The sequence below is a fragment of the Mytilus galloprovincialis genome, chromosome 1 (assembly GCF_965363235.1).
Source record: "Mytilus galloprovincialis chromosome 1, xbMytGall1.hap1.1, whole genome shotgun sequence".
In the NCBI taxonomy this organism is placed as follows: domain Eukaryota; kingdom Metazoa; phylum Mollusca; class Bivalvia; order Mytilida; family Mytilidae; genus Mytilus; species Mytilus galloprovincialis.
The window spans coordinates 122325187-122344798 of record NC_134838.1 but is presented as its reverse complement, the minus strand read 5'-3'; the positions used below and the strand labels follow the sequence as shown (position 1 = coordinate 122344798).

General features: G+C 33.4%; 1 long non-coding RNA gene across 1 annotated transcript; it reads left to right on the top strand.

The window, feature by feature from the left end:
• Positions 1 to 3829: 3829 nt before the first annotated feature.
• LOC143056324 (uncharacterized) lies at positions 3830 to 19352 on the top strand. Its single transcript, XR_012972299.1, has 3 exons — positions 3830 to 3958; positions 7854 to 8254; positions 18344 to 19352. It is a non-coding gene; the product is annotated as an uncharacterized LOC143056324 (long non-coding RNA).
• Positions 19353 to 19612: the final 260 nt, after the last annotated feature.

Sequence of the window (19612 nt, the reverse complement as noted above, 5' to 3'; positions counted from 1 at the left end):
CTTAGTCAGATAACATCGGCAATGAGAGCACGTTCGTGTCTTGTCCAGGTTGATGACCAATGTCACGATGCAGCAAAACCAGCTGCAATGAAAAGGGATGAAAAACATGTACAAGACCTAATTGTTTATATAACAGAAAATATGACAAATCTATTTGACGTTGATAATCACCCCCGTCAGCTCATTTGCATTTCAACTGGTCTCTTTGCAAGTCACGACATTGAATATTCACTGTTAAAACCAGTTGAAACTGGAAGAACTAAAATGAAGCTATTTGTTGAGTCATCTCTATCAACAGACAATGCAGGTAGCTTTTACCATCCCATCAAAATATCAGGACTGAAGACCTTTGAAGATATGAACCCCAAAGTACAACTAAAATGCAAATCTGGGCAAGTTGTAAAAGGGCATTTGAATCCCAAGCTTGTGTTAAGACGTGCACTATCTATTACTAAATGTAGAGATGACGTATCTGTGGAAACTGACTTGTCCTATCCAATTTGTCCCATTCCCACTGCATTATTTCATGACGTTGGAACTATGAGGAAGACAAATAAGTCTGATCTTGCCCATGAATTGGAAAATTTAGTAGGATCAGTCCCTTACATTCCTCCATTCGACCAAAGTGTTACCGTACTAATAATAGATGGCATGAACTTAGTTCAGTCATTTGATTTTAGTATGAAATTCAAAACAGTGTAGCTGTGGCCATTGATTGACCCATCAAAATCATCCATTGACTGGGACAATTTACGTGAACGTTTGTCTGTAACAACCACTGTTCATGACGTACCTACGATAGACATTTAAACTGTGGGGTCAACAAAGGTTTCTTAACGCCTTTAATTTTAAAATAATTCGAAAAATTAATCAGGAATAACCTTTGTGTTTTGATTTATATAATTGATATAAATCAAAATATCGTGTTATTTCTGATTAATTTTTCAAATTACTTTATTTAGGTGTTGAGAACCTTTGGTGACCCCATAGTTTAAGTGTCTTTAAAAAGTACATAGTGAGCATTGGTCGTTACATACAAACGTTCACCTAAATTGTCCCAGTCAATGAATGATTTTAATATGTCAATCAATGGCCACAGCTACACTGTTTTGAATTTCATACTAAAAGGATGTCCACATTCGGAAACTTGTCCAAATCTTACATTATGCAGGTACAAACAAGGTTGTTGATTTCTTCGATCGCTATGACACTGAACATTACATAAAATCAGTAGACCGACATAGACGATCGGCAACAACAACTACGCCAAAAGTTTATCAAATCGCTGAAGGCCGAACTGTTCCAGACTGGACAAAATTTCTATCAGGCAACAAAATCAATCAAGCTCTGATTACTTTCCTTGGTGATTATCTGAGCAGAAATTTGTCTAATATGTTCAAGGAGGAAAATAATTGGTTCTTGCCGGTGCATTTCCCAATCCAGAAATAGTGCAACAACTCTCTAATGAGAATGTAATCGCTCTCCCAGACCTTTTCTGTTCGCACGAAGAAGCAGAAAAAAGAATCTTGCTTCATGTTATACACTCTGATAAAATCTTTCAGCAGTTGAATATAAGGGGACGAATCATAGTCAAGTGTTCCGTTACAGATGTACTTGTGCTCTGTGTTCATTAATTCAAGGTTCTTGTGTCGACTGAACAAATGTGTTTTTTGACGGGGTCAACTAATTCTCTAAGTGACTGTAGAAGGTACATACCAATCCATGAGTTAAGTAAATCTCTTTCACTTTTACTAGCTACATTCTCCCTGTAGTTCATGCTTTACCTGGTTGTGAAATTGTGAAACCACTACCGCCATATCTATTTTCGGCAAAAAGACTGTATTCAAGTTGATAAGAAAATCTCCGAGTAAGTTTACAAATCTCCAAAACTTTGACACGATTGATTTTTCCTCATCATTGTCAGTAGCCAGAGAGCTTATTTCAAGCTTGTATAACCCAAAAGACAAATTCTCTTCATCATATGTTGACCTAAACAAGTTATGTGTTAAACTTGCAACATGCAAAGACACAAGTTTGTTGCGATTGCCACCAAGCGAACCTGCATTCAAGGAACATGTTTTGCGGTCATGTCTTCAAACGAAAGTGTGGATGTCCTCACATCTCGATCACCCTAATCATTTGTCTCCTTATGAATACGGATGGAAGAAGAGTTCACCTGGCCCGGATCCAGTCTACTTTTTCGGCATGATGACGTCCGATTTCCTGCAAGATTTACTATTTTCTTGCAAGGGGAAATATATATGTAGCACGTCATGTATTTGCCGAGAGCAGCAGCTGTCTTCCTCTGAGCTTTGTCCATGTCAGGGTAGTGATACCTGCCAAAATATATATTGTAAAGAGGACACCGACCTCGAAGATCAAATGAATGACGATGATAAAGATGAAAACGATACCAGTGACTAATAGCGAAAGAGCATTTGAGCAAATGGGCAACATAAAATTTAATTTGCCTCACTGTTATTCAATGTAAATATGTATATTATTATCAATTTTGTGTTTTTGTAATAACTCTACCAGTTGAAATAAATGGTTGTGTACTTAAATTCCGTATGCGATAAAAATGGTAGTTGAAAATTGTTTTTTAGAACAAAAAAAAAAGAAAAAAAAAAAAAAAACTCCCTTGCTTTTGATCTGCGACCTTGGCGTGGTTGGCAAGCTTAAGACAATTAATTCATAATGTAATAATTATATTAATAATATATATAACTAGTTTTATAAGTTATAATGTCTTTCTTTGTCGAACTAACAGGAGACCAAAATAACATAGATTTTTAACTGTCCTGTAAACATAGTAAATGTGCGCATTAAAGCAGTTTTACATTTTGTTTTAATATAGTTTTATCAATATTTTGTCGGTATAAAAAACATGCTGGGCGATACATTATAACTTATAAAACTAGTTATATATGTTATTAATATAAAATCAATAGAATTTGTGTGTTTTCGGTGCAAAATAAATATTACCGAGCGTTTTGAGTCAACACCTGTAAAAATTATGATTTTCACAAAAATCCGAGATTTTTTCATTTTAACCACTTTTTTTTTAATTTTTATTTCAGAAACAAAAATTAGATAGACTATAGTTTATTAAATGATATATTTCATCTTATTTTGCAGATGAATTATTTTTTTAAACTGCATTTTTCGAACAATATCGTCAAATTATGACTTATATTTTCCCCCCTTTTTTGCCGTCTTTAGAAAATTTTGACCATTTCCCAATTTGACGACCAGGCAATTCTAATAGTACTATAAAAGACCTTTCAAATGATATATCATATAGCCGTGTGTTAGGTAGGTGCATTAAAAACCTCCGAATCCTTGTTTTGTCTTTCAGATTCATTTTTTTTAAATATTTTTTTTAAATATTTTTTTGTTAATTAAGAGACAATAACTGGTGCAATATTTTACAAAACCAAGAGCAATTTGAAATTTTAAGAAACATTTACCACCGGATGATATTTTACTTTTATAATGATGTGTATAATTGCTGAAAAACGTTTGATATTTATATTATACCCTATAGAATTTAATATTATGATGTGCGGAAAATGAGTTTGCGATGAATCAAAATGACAATCACTTTTCTTTCAATTCAAGCAGTCAATTTTACATAGTTGCTTACTAATTTAACAACAAAAAGACAAAAATTATACCAATGAAATAATTGATTGGGATTAAATAAGTACTAAGTAATTAAATTGCATATTCAGAAAAAAATTATACTCTTATCTAAAAATAATTCTACGCAGGTAGATAGTAAAAAAGTTTAAATTGTATAGAGTAAATAATATATGTTTTAGTTGACTGAGTTCGAAACTGTGAATTTAGATTTAGTAATGGCTTAGCAATTCAGGCATAATGATGCAGCTAGTATGGTATATTGATTGGTGATTAAATAGATCAAATATTGAAGACAATTCGTTTTAACGTACATGTATGTATAAACTTTTATATTTCGATGTTTGTGCCTCTCAATCGAAATCTAACTGTATTCAAAACTCTCGATACACATATTTGTATATTAAAAGTATATAGACGTGCAAGGAGCTTTACACTAATGTAAAGTGAATAAATCACTACATTGTTCAATTGGTGGTGTAGATGTTGTAAACTAGAAGCATTTCGTACCTTTTTTATATTTTTAATGGTACATGACTTATTAAAAGATATGTTCAACTACACTGTAGTTACTACAAACTTTTCTGAATGGTTTATTCCATGTTGATATCATTTCAATAGGGTGTACTTATCAATTGGATTTTGAATAAAACAGCAACTATGTGAACGGTGTCCCCTAACACGCGTTCTCTGTTTATTGTAACTTCCATTTTACAAGCCCCAATAACAACAGTGCATTCCGTTTGGTATGTTTTTTATATTTTTTATTTACTTGTTGGTGTATTTGTAAGGTTTCAGTGACTTTGCATTCATTTCAGTCTTTCCAGTGTTCTGTAACTTCTTGTGACTTCTTGAACACAGTTGTTTTGAATGTATTGTGTCTGCATGTTCAATTTTATTCCCTTATAAACTGTGCCATTGTTTGTAGCTCTATGCCTTTGATATATTATTTTGCGTTGTTCTTATTTGACCTTTACTAGTTTTACGAATAATTTGTATTTTATAACTTGTACCTTTCAACTTTATTCATTTTTCAAATGTTTATATTGTCCAGTCCACAATGCGAATGACTTACTAGTTCAGTTGTTGTTACTGTGATGGGAGTAAGTTGGCACATACAGACATACTGAAGCATATCATAGCTCACAGTGGAAACAAATAGATGAAATGCAAAAATAAATTGATATCAGCAACCACCAGCCATTATGAAAATCAAACTTTTAGGTTAATTTGAAAGATGTGGGAAACTGATAATAAAAAATATGAATAGAGAAGTATTTAAAAATGCAACCCTTTTGAAATAGCCATCAACAGTTATTCTAGCTCTTATAAGAACCAAGATATCATCACCATCTTAACAGAACTCTTAAACAGATTCATAGTCCCGACTTCATTTAAAATATATTGATAACTTGATGTCTATTCATTAAATGATGATGTTGGTAGTGATAACGCATATGCTATGCAAAGTATTATTGATCATTACTAAAGGTAATCATTTTCATGTTGTCCTTTTAGCGAAATTTTGCCATATAAGCGGGAGTTTGGCTAGCCATAAAATAAGGTGCAAGCCACCATTTTTCTTAAAATATCCTGTACCAAGGCAGGAATATGGCAGGTGTTATCAAAGAGTCAATGTACGTTGGCGTTTGTTTTTGTAGCAGTTCAGTGTTTATGTTGTTCAGTTGCTCTCCTCTTATCTCCTGGTATCTATGATGAGTTTACTTATAGTTGATGTGTTTCCCTCGGATTTGGTTTTGTGACCCACATTTATTATTGCTTAAAATATTTTTTTACTTTTGAACAGCAGTATACTACTGTTGCCTTTATTGAAAATAGAGATTTAATTCATGCTTTGGGGATATGAAACTATATTTTCTAACTAAATTTTCAAACATTTTGGAAAGCCATAAAACGTCAAGACACAAAACTACTTTTAAATGTTATAATTATTTGTATGTGATTATGTAATTAATGTATGCAAATTAAAATTATTCTGTTACACATCATGTTGAAAAATAATGGAAGATTTAATAAAGAAGACAAAATAAATATATCAAACTTAAGGCATTGTTGTTATTTAGTGTTGCAAATTGTATTGTGGTATACAAGATAATCAAACTTGAAAAATTAGAAAATATGACAAGGTTGACACTTTTTTACTCTCCTAATCACGGAATTGTATATCTAGGAACACAATATCCCTTGTACTTCTGTACTAATAATTTTTAAAACTGTATAATCAGAATATATCGTCATTGTCAAGTCAACTATTTCAATTACATTGGTTACTGATATAGTTTGAAAGTAGTCTCATCTTCACTTTTGTTGTTTCTATCCTTTTAGTAGACATTTATTATTTGATTACGATTCTAGTGATCTCGTTCTATGTCGTCATCATGCTGCAATTTACTATAAATGTCAAAATAATGTTGTATGCATGTGATATATGCCTCGTTGACGATTGTAAAAGGATATGCCAAATATAAAGTTGAAAAGAAACACAAAAGAACACTTGCTACCTTTATCACAAGAAACCTTTAATAATAGAAAAAAACATAGATAAATATTGGTTAAAATGTTTTTGACAAATAATCGCACAAGGATTTTACTTACCTGTTTTTAATCCACTTTACTGTTTGTTTACGTTTACGTCTTTGGGTTTTAAAACCACCGATTTTTTTTTACACAGTAATTAAGATTAGATCAAAAATGTTTAAAAATTTATCAATTCTTTTCAGATGAGTTCAATTTTATTCATTCTTTTTGCAAATTTACAGAAACACATCACAGGATAACCAATAATTTGATTTTTTATCGTAATAAACTTTTGTGTTGTATCTTTGACTACTCATTATGGTGTATTTTTCAAAAGACTCGCTATACCAGTATTCAAAATAACAATTTAAACCTTCAACGTAATTTATGTTAAACTGTTGAATTATCAAGTCAGTGATTTCAATAAAACAAATTAATTAAATCATTAATCAGATACAGCTATTGGATTGGGACTGTATCTGTAGAATTCTTAAAAACTAAATAGTAAGTAATCATGTTCCTGCATACGGGGTATATGTCTCCCAATTAATACGATATTCCCGTGCTTACATTTGCTATCATGATTTTCTTGATAGAGGGTTGCTGCTTACAATGAAGCTATTAAATCAAGAGTTCCAAATCGGATGAAGTTAAAATTCTCCCTTCGTAAATTTTACGGACGCCATCACGAGTTTGGTGACCGTTATGAAATAACCGTTTCACAAATGATATCGGATATGTTCCTTGCGTCGTAACTACAATCTCCTTCCCTTTCATGAATGTGACCTACCGAATTGGACTATTTGCCGGATTTGTAATAACATGAGCAACACGACGGGTGCCACAAGTGGAGCAGGATCTGCATACCCTTCCGGAGCACTTGAGATCACCCCTAGTTATTGGTGGTGTTTATTCTTTAGTTTTCTATGTTGTGTCATCTATTGTTCATCTGTTTGACTTTTTCATTTTTAGCCATGGCGTTGTCAGTTTATTTCCGATTTATGAGTTTGACTGCACCTCTGGATTGCCCAATTTCATGCGTTTATCAGGTGCTTTAGACAGGGAGAACATGATTTGTTTGGCAAAATTGCAAATGAAACAAATCTACTCAACTAAAAGTTATTAAAGAACTAAAGGTCACCGTGTGGCCTCAACCATGTGCAAAGTCCATTTTCACTCTTCCACCTTTTTATGTGCTTTTCCTAAGTCGGGAGGCTGTACCTCGGTGTATTTCGTTGGTTCTGTAACTTCATATGAAAGAAATCAGGTCGTCATTATTGTTAAAGTTGATACATTATTTACCGAATTAAACTTATCACCGGGTTGTACTAACATGAGCCACACGACGGTGCAATATTTTGAACAGGATATGTGTACTCTGCCGGAGCCACTGATATCACCCCAGTTTTGGTGGGGTTTGTGTTTCTCAGTCTTAGTTTTCTATATTGTGTTTTGTGTACTGTTATTTGTCATGGAGATGTCAGTTTATTTTCGGCTTACGAGTTTGAATATCACTTTGGTATCTTTTGCCTCTGGTTTTCACATTTTCCATGTCGGGGCTTACCCATAACTTACATACACATCGTTTGAACTTTTGTGGAAATTTTCTCATCAGCAATCATATACCATGTCTCTTTACAATTATATTTCCAATCTGTTTACTACTATTTCAGGGAAAACTATGGACGTTGGAAACTGTGACGGGTGTAATAAACCCCTAACTCAAACAACATATTGTGTTGAGTGTACCCAGTGTTTCTGTGCAGGATGTACAAAGGTTCATACAAGACAAAATGCTACGAAGTCGCACATTCTTTTACGTTTATCACCTGATGCTTCTGGTGCGTCAAGCTTTAAAATTGGACGAAATTGTGAAATTTGTGAAGAAAAAATGGAAGTTGTTAGTTTATGTGCCTCATGTAGAGAGATGTATTGTACTGAATGTTCGGGGAGACATCATTTAGTAAAAGCTACTAAGGACCACCAGTTGTGCCCTCTGAAGCTTTGGGACTCAAGTCTGGAAATCCGACCTGCGAGTAGTGTGGTACAGGATAGCACGAAAAAGAAAGCACAGGTAAATATTGAAAATAATATCTTCATCCCCCCCCTTCTTGATCCGAAACGTGCGCGGGGAATAAAGCTCTCAGTTATTGAAGGCATCAGCAATGCTCAGTGTTCCTAGCCTACTGATAAGAAATAATTTTATTATACAATAATAGCCTTTGTATGAGGTCGGTACGAGGTTAAATCGACATTAGAAAATCATAGTTGCTGAGGTTGAAGTAACGAATTACAAATCCTTAAAAACAATTTGATTAATAATCTAGTCGGATATCGATTGATCTATTTCTTAGTAATTTCAATACATCAAAGTCATATGTACCGATTATCGGGTTTTCCCCCCTGTTTGGTTAGCTGGTAGCTACAATCTGAAGTTAAAAGGCTGCATATTTGTAAAATCGAGCCTGCATTTTTGTAAAATTGAGCAGCTCAGTGATACTCCACAATAGCAATATGACGAAACCTATCTATCGGATGTATTTGTGCATTTTTCGTAACAGATACAAGTTTCGATTTTGCGCAATGCACAGTTAAGGATGTACTTAGGTGAGGTTAGGTAAAAATTAAGAAATTAAGAAATTAAAATTGATACTATAAGCTGGTAGAGCATCAATTAAGGATAAAGATAAGCTAAAAATATTGATAGGTCATTGATCTCCTTTTCGAGATATTTGAGATTTAAAATATGGCGGGAAAAGGCTGACTCGGACTTTTACCTTATATTTGCATTGGTATTATTTGGGTCTCAAAACAAAAGAAAGAAAATCAAGAATCTTCTAAAATTTTGGTAAATGACCTTTCATGAGCTATTAAGTCTTATATATGAAAAAATAAATGGGTGGCAAAATATTTTACATTGTATTGTATGGAAAAACACAAAGGAGTCCGAATTTCTGACACAAATTCCAAAACCTCACCTAAGTACATCCTTAAGCTATGAGAATATTACGTTAACTAAACCTGGATACATTACTGCAAAACATGCACATATCGAACCAATTACTACGATAGTTATTCTATAGAAGGAACAAACAGAACATCTTCAAGAAAGGAAAAGTAGTTTCAATAATCCTTTTAAGTATGATGATTAACATTAGACATGTTCACCAATACCGAAACCGAAACCGATACCGATACCAAAACCCAAAATAGTAAATGATAAAAGTTTATAATGTTAAATAATTCAAATATTGTTTGAAATTTGCATACACTAGATGGAGTATTACTACAATTCATCAATTCACTTGAATCTTTAAAAAAACGTTAAAGTTAAATTCAACCATTATTACATATATTACTATACGTGCAAGTAATATATATTTAAGATGTTTATACATATTATTTATGATGTACATTAATCATGAAGTAAGTTTCCACGTAAGGAAGAAGCTGCACATAGTTCTCCAATAGGTACAATATCGTTCCGTCTCTTTCTATAAAAAGAACCTACTTTAACTCTTCTTGCACGAATATTTTCTATGCCAAATTTGCGTTGATCGGGGATTATTGCAGTTTGATTGCGTAGCTGCCTTACACTATATGATCAAGCAATATGATGTTCAGATGGATATATGGTGTCGCCGAGTAAGTATCAATCAAGTGGAAACGGTTATTACTCGTGTGGACTGACCGATTTGTAAGTCATCACGTCATTATTACTACATATGAAACTAGTTTTGATGTATCTTTTTTTCTTTCCTGTGTCTAATATGACTTGTATATAAATACAGTTTATATGACGATGTCCAGTAAAAAACAATGCCTGGTTTTTAGTTGGTCGATTTACTCTATGGGAGGTGCCATCAATAGATCGAACAAGTTCTTCCAACTCTGCCCAATCACCCTTCATCGATTTATATTCTTCAGCTGAAGGCAACGTAATCATTGATCTGAAAGCTTGATGAAGAATTGGTCAAATTTCATGAACTAATGATGCTTACATAAAACATCTAAGCCATTTGTTCAAATGTAAGGTAAAATCATATTAAACCAAATCAAAACGATTAAACGATTCTTTTGTCAGTTTGTAAGATCCACTTTTTTATTCCTCTGTCTTATTCTGTTTAGCTCTCCCATTAGTTTCAAATATACTTTATTAAAACTATCTACTGTTTCACCGGTAATTCAGAAGAATTTGAATTCATGTCATATGTATTGCTGGCAAATGTCATTTTGTTGATCCAATGAATTTGGAAACTATTGAAAATAACAACATCAGTTGTATATGTTGTTGTTTTTCTCGTTGGTTGGGCTAACCACAATCAAATAAAACATTTTTCCCCCTGAAACCCATGAAAATTTAATGAATCATATAACAAGAGGCTGTCACAACGACAGCAAACCGGATTTATTAACATTTATTTGTGTCCTGACAATATCACAAGAACCATTACTGATGAATGGTGAAAGTGAAAATCGTCAATATCAAATTTGACCTCCATTTTGTCATCAGTATCAACATATTAAAATTTGAAAAGCTTAGATTGAATGGTTCATGAGTAAATGCACAGACACGACGGGAAACACCATTTTTCAATCTTTCAAGAACCATAACTCCTGAACGGTAAAAGTCAAAATCGTCATTATTGAACTTGACCTCCATTTTGTCATCAGTAACAGCATATTAAAATTTCGGAAGCTTTGGTAGAACAGTTCATGCATAAATGCACGGACACGACTGGAAACTCCATTTTTCAATCTTTCAAGAACCATAACTCCTGAACGGTAAAAGTCAAATTCGTCATCATTGAACTTGACCTCCATTCTTTCATAAGTAACAACATATTAAAATTTGGGAAGATTTGGTAGAACAGTTCATGCGTAAATGCACGGACAACTCCATTTTTCAATCTTTCAAGAACCATAACTCCTGAACGGTAAAAGTCAAAATCGCCATTATTGAACTTGACCTTCGAATAGCTGTCAGTAATAACATATTAAAATTTTAAAAGCTTTGGTTGAACGGTTCATGAGTTAATGCACGGACAACATTTGATTGCCGCCCGCCCGCCCGCCCGCCCGCCCGCCCGCCCGCCCGCCGTACATCCCCAAATTAATAACCGACATTTTTGTCACAAAAATCCGGTTAAAAATACATATAAGCATTATTGCACATGACATTTAATATATCCGCAACTTGTTATGGAATCAAACAGTCACTGTTTTGATGCAAACAGTCAAGCAGACTTATCAACAAAATTATATATCGAGTGCACCAGGTTCAAATTATATTCTAACACGAATTTGATAACGAGAGCGAAGCATTCAAAATTACTTTGAATGGTAAAGCATTAGGTAATTTTTGTCTTTATATATGGGATAGATTCATGTAAATTGTTGAATTGAAGTAATAGTCAACCTTGTTAACTCAAATATCAAACCATATAATGGAGTAAAGGGTTGAGTTAATTAAACAATATAAACATTCACTATTTACCTCACTACTATTGTTGGCTTTGGGATCGGTTTCGGTATCGGTTTATGGTGAACATGTCTATTAGACAGTAACCTTTGTGGTATCACAATAGCAATTGCTAAACAGTTTACCAAATTGCACTTCGAATACTTCTCCCACAAACTGATCAAATGGTAATTATATTTTAACAAATTGCTCAAGTGAAAGATAGTTAGTATGAAGTGAGTTCTGTGAAATAAAAAGTAATAATTGCCATCCAGCTTTAGTTAGTTGATGTCTTTGTCATGAATTACAAACAATATAATGACTTACTATAATATGAGTCACTGATTTAGTAAGTATACCTTTGACATAAAAACTCCTATCTATATTTTATCAATGAATAGTTCAAAGCATTGTTTTATAAGTCTATAATTTACAGCTAAACAGCAAGTTAGTGCGTAATTGTAGTTTATATAGCGAGAAATTCCCGCACCCGGAGGCGTCCTTCAGCTGGCCCCTAAACAAATATATACTAGTTCAGTGATAATGAACGCGATACTAAACTAAATTGTACACAAGAAACTAAAATTAAAATAATGCAAGACTAACAAAGGCTCGTAAATGACAAAGGATAAACAGAAACAGAAAAAACGAAAAGAAAGGGAACAGGGGCAGCAGTGGTAGTGATTCGCAACAAGACTGTAAACCAAAACATTTCAAACCCGAGGACCCAACGAGTAGTAATCACGATACCAGTATATCGGTGAGTGAATTGTTGAATCAAACTAACTCTATATTATACGACTCAAGTGAAAAATTTGATGAACTTGATAACAGTGTATTAACTAAATTTATCTCCTGATCAATAAAATCCGCCAAAGACACCAAAGCCATCAAAGCCACCCAAGACACCAAAGTCAAACACGAAAGAAATAAAAAGGGCATCAAGCAGCAATCCACAAAAACAAACGCGTCGATTTTCTCGTTTCCGATAAAATAGATACATTAATAAAAGTTGTTTAAGATTTGAAAATTGGTCAAGAGGGTATGAAACGCATGTTTGAGTCTAAACTTGACAAATTGAAAACTGATTTCATTGCTAGTGTTGACAACAAAATTAGGACCATTCGTGATGAAATATCACTAGACCTTGCTAGAGAAACTAACCGTTCCGATTAAATAATCAATACTATCCAGTCAATTCAATCACGTATAGACAATGTCGAAGAACAAGGAAAACAGATAAAATCTCACCTAGTAAACAGTAATGATAACGGTATATTATCTACAGTACAACCTTTAAACCCATTAGATAACAATGAAATAACAATAACAGCCAGTGGTATTCCGGTTACAGAGCATGAAAATCTGATACAAAAAAACCGAGAGCTTAATTTCCGCTCATGGAGATGAGGTTACTTAAAACGTCCGAGTAACTGGTGCGGTACGCTTACCAACAAGATCAACCAACAGACCCGGAATCGTAAAAATAAGCTTTCGAAACACGCATGAAAAAATACAAGTTCTGAGAAACAAAATGAAACTAAAAGACAATGCTGTACACAATAAAGTCTACATAAAAAGCAGTAAATCTCGAATAGAACGCTTGATCGAAATGAATGCACTTGCAGTGTTGCGTAATCTATCTAATGCCCAAGCAAGAAGCCTACGTGTTGATGCAAACGGACGCAGTAAACAGGGAAATTTTCAACAAACTATACAACCTTAAACCCAAGAAAACGATCAATCGTAACAGCCCACCCGGCCTATTGACTCCATTAAACTATGGCATTTAAATATTTGTGGATGGACTAATGAAAACAGTACATTGAGAATAGAAATTATTAAAGCAACTAATTGTGATATAATGTCCCTATATGAAACTCATCTTACTAACGAAGATAAAATTAAATGTCCAGCTGGGTATACATGGTTTGGCTTTAATAGATCTAAAATACACAGAAAGGCGCCTAAAGCATCTGGTGGAGTCGGGGTACTAGTTAAAAACTGGCTAATTGAACATTTTGATATTTCCGTGGTTGATAAGTCATTTGATGGAATTCTTGGAATTAAATTTACCGGCCGTTCTACTGAATTTGAATTTATTGTATTTCCGTGTTATTTGCCTCCAGAGATCTCAAGTAGAGGCCGTGATGCTCAAAGTTTCTATGCACATCTGTTATCGCAAATATATATGAACAACGAGAATGATGAAATATATTTGATAGGAGACTTTAATTCACGAATTTGATCTCTTCCGGAAAAATTGAATGATATCGATAATCTACCCAAAAGACAACCGTTAGACAAAAGTATCAATCAGCACGGACACGAACTACTAGATTTTCTGAATGAAGCAAAATTTTGTGTACTCAACGGAAGATTTCCTAACGACAATTTTACCTCTATATCGAAAAAAGGGAAAGCCTTACTAGATTATATATGCGTCCCGCATAATATTTATGAATATTTGAATTACTTTAAGGTGTTAACTATTCAGTCATTTGTTGACGACAATAGGTTGCTAGGACTAATTGGTGACAAATCAAAATTACCTGATCATTCGGTAATTATGTGTGAATTTAAAGTAACGCATCATGGAATTTCGTATGGGATTAAAGATCAAACTAACAGCAAACCGCGTTTCAAGCTTGACCGCATTCCGTTAGATTTCATGGAAAGCGATATTAGAAGGTCCGCACTATTTGAGGTAATTGATAAAATTGAGCGATGTAGGGAAACCCAAAATAATGTAGACAAAATTTATGACAATTTGTGCACTGAAATTTTAACTGAAATGAACGAAAAAATACCGAAAACTGGATATGATAGAGCCAATAAAAGACTTAAAAACCGGACACCGTATTGGAATGATAACCTAACGAAATTATTGAATGATATGCGACACAAAGAAAAGGATTTTATACAATGTGGCGGAAATCGAAATGTTAAATCAGCTCTCAGACGCGAGTACAGTCAAGCGAGAGATGTTTTTGATAAAAAAAAAAAACTCAGACGAACGAAACGCACATACAAGAAAGCTATGGCAGTATGTATTGAAACAATAGTTACAACAAACCCTAATGAGTTCTTGGAAAAGATCAGAAAGCTTGGTCCTAGAAATGTTAAGGATATTCCGATGAAAGTCGTTGATGAATCTGGTGAAGTCTTAACGAACGAACAGGACGTACTTAACAAATGGCGTATCGATTTTGAAAATCTATACAACGGGAAAAAACAACACCGAATTTGAAAATGACCATTATAATCAGTCAAAATTTCATAAAAATTTATTGGAATCTGAAATGGAAGATCCGTTATTTATGCCGAATGAAGATTTAAACTCTAATACTAGTATTACGATTGATGAAATAACTAATATAGTGATGCATGCAAAATCAAAATCAGCAGGTGGACCCGACCAAATTCCGTACGGCGTTTTAAAGTACCCGATAGTCATTCAAACATTACAACAACTCTCCCAACTAATATTTGACACCAGTATAATTCCAACCATCTGAAGAAAAGCCATCATATGTCCAATCTTGAAAAGGACCCGTCATTAGATCTCCGAGTACCAATGAACTACAGAGGTATAAGTCTTTTGTCGTGCACTAGCAAATTGTTTAATTTATTAACCAACGGATCGTCAGTCATCTTGAAAATAATGATATTCTTGCCAACGAACAAAATGGGTTTAGAAAAAATAGATCATGTGAAGACCATATATTTACTTTGAATAGTGTCATCAGAAATAATAAATCAGTATTTGTTGCATTCATTGATCTGTAGAAATGTTTTGATTTTATTGACAGAGATATGATGTTATACAAACTTTAATATTTTACTAGATAAAGGCAACAGTAGTATACCGCTGTTCAAAACTCATAAATCCATGGACAAAAAACAAAATCGGGGTAACAAACTAAAACCGAGGGAAACGCATTAAATATAAGAGAACAACGACATAACACTAAAATGTAACACACATAGACAAAATCCCACGAGAATATCAAATATAACATATATATATAACATCAAAACCAAATACATGAATTTGGGATAGATAAGTACCGTGACAAGTCTTATCGCAATGTGAATTTACACTCAAAAATAAGAGAAAACAAACGACACGTAGTACTAGGCGAGAGTTGATCTGCTTTCCTTGTTCTTCGACATTGTCTATACGTGATTGAATTGACTGGATAGTATTGATTATTTAATCGGAACGGTTAGTTTCTCTAGCAAGGTCTAGTAATATTTCATCACGAAGTGTCCTAATTTTGTTGTCAACACTAGCAATGAAATCAGTTTTCAATTTGTCAAGTTTAGACTCAAACATGCGTTTCATACCCTCTTGACCAATTTTCAAATCTTGAACAACTTTTATAAATGTATCTATTTTATCGGAAACGAGAGAATCCGGCGACGCGTTTGTTTTTGTGGATTGCTGCTTGATGCCCTTTTTATTTCTTTCGTATTTGACTTTGGTGTCTTGGGTGGCTTTGATGGCTTTGGTGTCTTTGGCGGATTTTATTGAGCAGGAGATAAATTTAGTAAATACACTGTTATCAAGTTCATCAAATTTTTCACTCGGGTCGTATAATATAGAGTTAGTTTGATTCAACAATTCACTCACCGATATACTGGTATCGTGATTACTACTCGTTGGGTCCTCGAGTTTGAAATGTTTTGGTTTACAGTCTTGTTGCGAATCACTACCACTGCTGCCCCTGTTCCCTTTCTTTTCGTTTTTTCTGTTTCTGTTTATCCTTTGTCATTTATGAGCCTTTGTTAGTCTTGCATTATTTTAATTTTAGTTTCTTGTGTACAATTTGGAGTTTAGTATGGCGTTCATTATCACTGAACTAGTATATATTTGTTTAGGGGCCAGCTGAAGGACGCCTCCGGGTGCGGGAATTTCTCGCTACATTGAAGACCTGTTGGTGACCTTCTGCTGTTATTTTTTTCTATGGTCGGGTTGTTGTCTCTTTGACACATTCACCATTTCCATTCTCAATTTTATTTGACAATGTTTTTGTTCACAATAAAAGGTCTATATAATCACATTTTGAAATTTCATGAGAGCGAAAAATTTACACGTCCATTTTACATAAGTCACGTGATAGCATTATATAAGTATAGCTGCTTTTTGGTTGCTCTGGTCTAGCATGTTTTTACTTCATTCGATAATTTGTTGCTTATTTTTATTGCATGCTATGTATGTGAGATTTCAACTTTGTATTACAGGTTGTTTTATATGTCTAAAATAATGCACTGTTTTTATGTTATTTATATGTTTTTATATTCGGTCAAAAGCTCCTTAGAGCTTGTGTTGCTTATTTGTACTTATGCCGAATCAAAATAAAGTTTTCTTATCTTATCTTATCTTAAGTTGAAGAGCTTTGAGGACACGAAATTACGAAAGGTTTTGCCAAATACTGCTTACCGGTTTACGTTATTTATTTCACTGTGGTAGAAAACCATAAGTACTTTGAACAATTCAAAGTTTAGCAATACAGTTAATCTATCATTGTACCATATCAATAAAAATTCATGTTTTTAAAGAATTGCTGTCAACTGAGCTGGAGATACCTTCTTTATCTACAGAGGAATCTGTATGATTTATAGAACTTTGAATGTGCCATAATAGGTTTTTAATTATTTAAGATTTTTTTTCAAAATTTGTTAATCAACTTAAAAATAAATTTGAGCGTCATTTTAAGGACAGAGGATAATAGTTTTATAATCATGGAAATAATGTTACAAACAAATTACTTATTTAATGAAGGAAGTTGATATTTGTCAGACAGAACAAAAATTTTGCTGATTTTACGCTAATGTAAATTATTTCCCTTTAATAGTAGCAGATTAGTAATTGATTAAGAAAAAGTGTCAAATTACAATTGCACACTAACTTGCTGTTGAAAAAGAGAGCTATAAATTATAGAATTACAAAACAATGGTTTGAACTATTTAGAATTATATTCAAAACAGTGTGGCTGTGGTCATTGATTGACGAGCTAAATTATCCCATTGACTGGAACAGATTATGTGAATGTTTGTCTGTAACGACCGCTGCTCACTATGTATTTGTTAAAGACACTTAAACTGTGGGGCCACAAAAAAAGGTTCTCAACACCTGAATAAAGTAATTAGAAAAACTAATCAGTAATAACACAATGTTTTGATTTATATGGTGACCCCACAGTTTCAATTCTATAAGTAAGTAGTGAGCAGTGGTCGTTACAGACAAACGTTCACCTAATATGTCCCAGTCAATGGGATAATTTAGGTCGTCAATCAATGGCCACAGCCACACTGTTTTGAATATGATTCTATTTATGAAAGTGAGTCATATGATAGTAAGTCATAATTTTGTTTTTATTCATAACAAAGACTTCAACTTACTGGAGCTGGATGGCAAGTATTACTTTTTATTTCACAACACTCACTTCATACTAACAATCATTCACTTGAGCAATTTTTTAAAATATTTTACCAGTTGATCAGTTTGTTGGAGAAGAATTCGAACTGCAATTTGGTAAACTATTGTATCCATTGCTATTGTGATACCACAAAGGATAATGAATAAGTACAGAAATAACCATACAAAATAATGATTTATAATTGTACTGCTCAATATTGTGCGTTTTATATGACAATACAAAATTTGCATTGTATGCTGATAACGTTTTGATTTAGGTCAATGTCATACTGAATCCAGTAAAAGACTTGTACAGAGGAAGGTTAGTTACCGAAAGACCCAGTACTGCACCTGGAGAAACCGCTATGACCCGAATTAGAGGAATGACTATTTTACAAGATGGTCGTCTGCTTGTCATCGACAGCAAGAACAAATGTCTCAAAGTTTTCAAACCAGAATGGTACGATTTTTTAACGAAGAAAGAATTAACAGACGAGCCACGAGGCATTGCTGCCGTTTCTCAAGATGAAGTTGTTATAACATTTGCAGACAAAAAAGAGGTCCGTATTTACAAGATTGATAAAGTCAATAATCTATGGAAAGAGAGAAGTTTTGGAATAAAGGATAAACCATTTAGCATTTCATATAGCCGGAGATCGTTTGCTATTGAGTTAGGTGAAGGCGACGATGGTGAAATTGCTGTAACGGATTTTAATGGTAACATAACACATTTAGTGAGAGGTCAAAATAGTAGTTTTGGCCAATTTACAGGCAACACAATCCGTCTAGTTCATGATAATGACAGAAAAGTTGTTTTCATAGCGAATGTTTCCGACGGATACATTCATTGTGTTGATTATAAAGGAGAAGTCAAGTGGGTTAACAAAATTAATACACCCAGGGGCGTGGCCCTTCACGAACACACTTTATTTGTGGCAAGTAAGGCAGACAATAAAATTTACCAGATAAACGCAACCAATGGACATATGTATAGCCTATTGTCTGACACTGACAGAATAAACCAACCCAGATATATTGCTGTTCAAGCGACACACGATAAACTCGCGGTAGAGGTTGGAAGTAGTGTAAACGTTTACACTATTTCTAAAAAATAAAAAAATATAATCAACTATTAAACACTACTATTCTACATGACAATTATATAGTTCCTCCTATATAACATTCAAATTTATTGTATATTCATGGATTTTGATTCTGGTTACTATATAGTACTGTTAGTTTAGCTGATATGTCAAATGCATGGAAATAAATACAACAGGTCATTTAGATTAATTATTTATCATTGTGTAGGTCAAATACACAGTTGGTAATATGAAGAAGATGGAGATGAATTTAGTTTTGCCTACATTTCCAGGATTCAATTATAAAAGGCATTATTCATTGAATATTTTAAGTGTATAAACATATATATCTCATGGTATCACATTTTTATTACAACTAAACTTACATACTGTAAATGGTGGGGTTTTTTTAATTACGTTTTCCTTCATTTGTTTTACTTACTTGCTGTATGTATCACTAAGAAC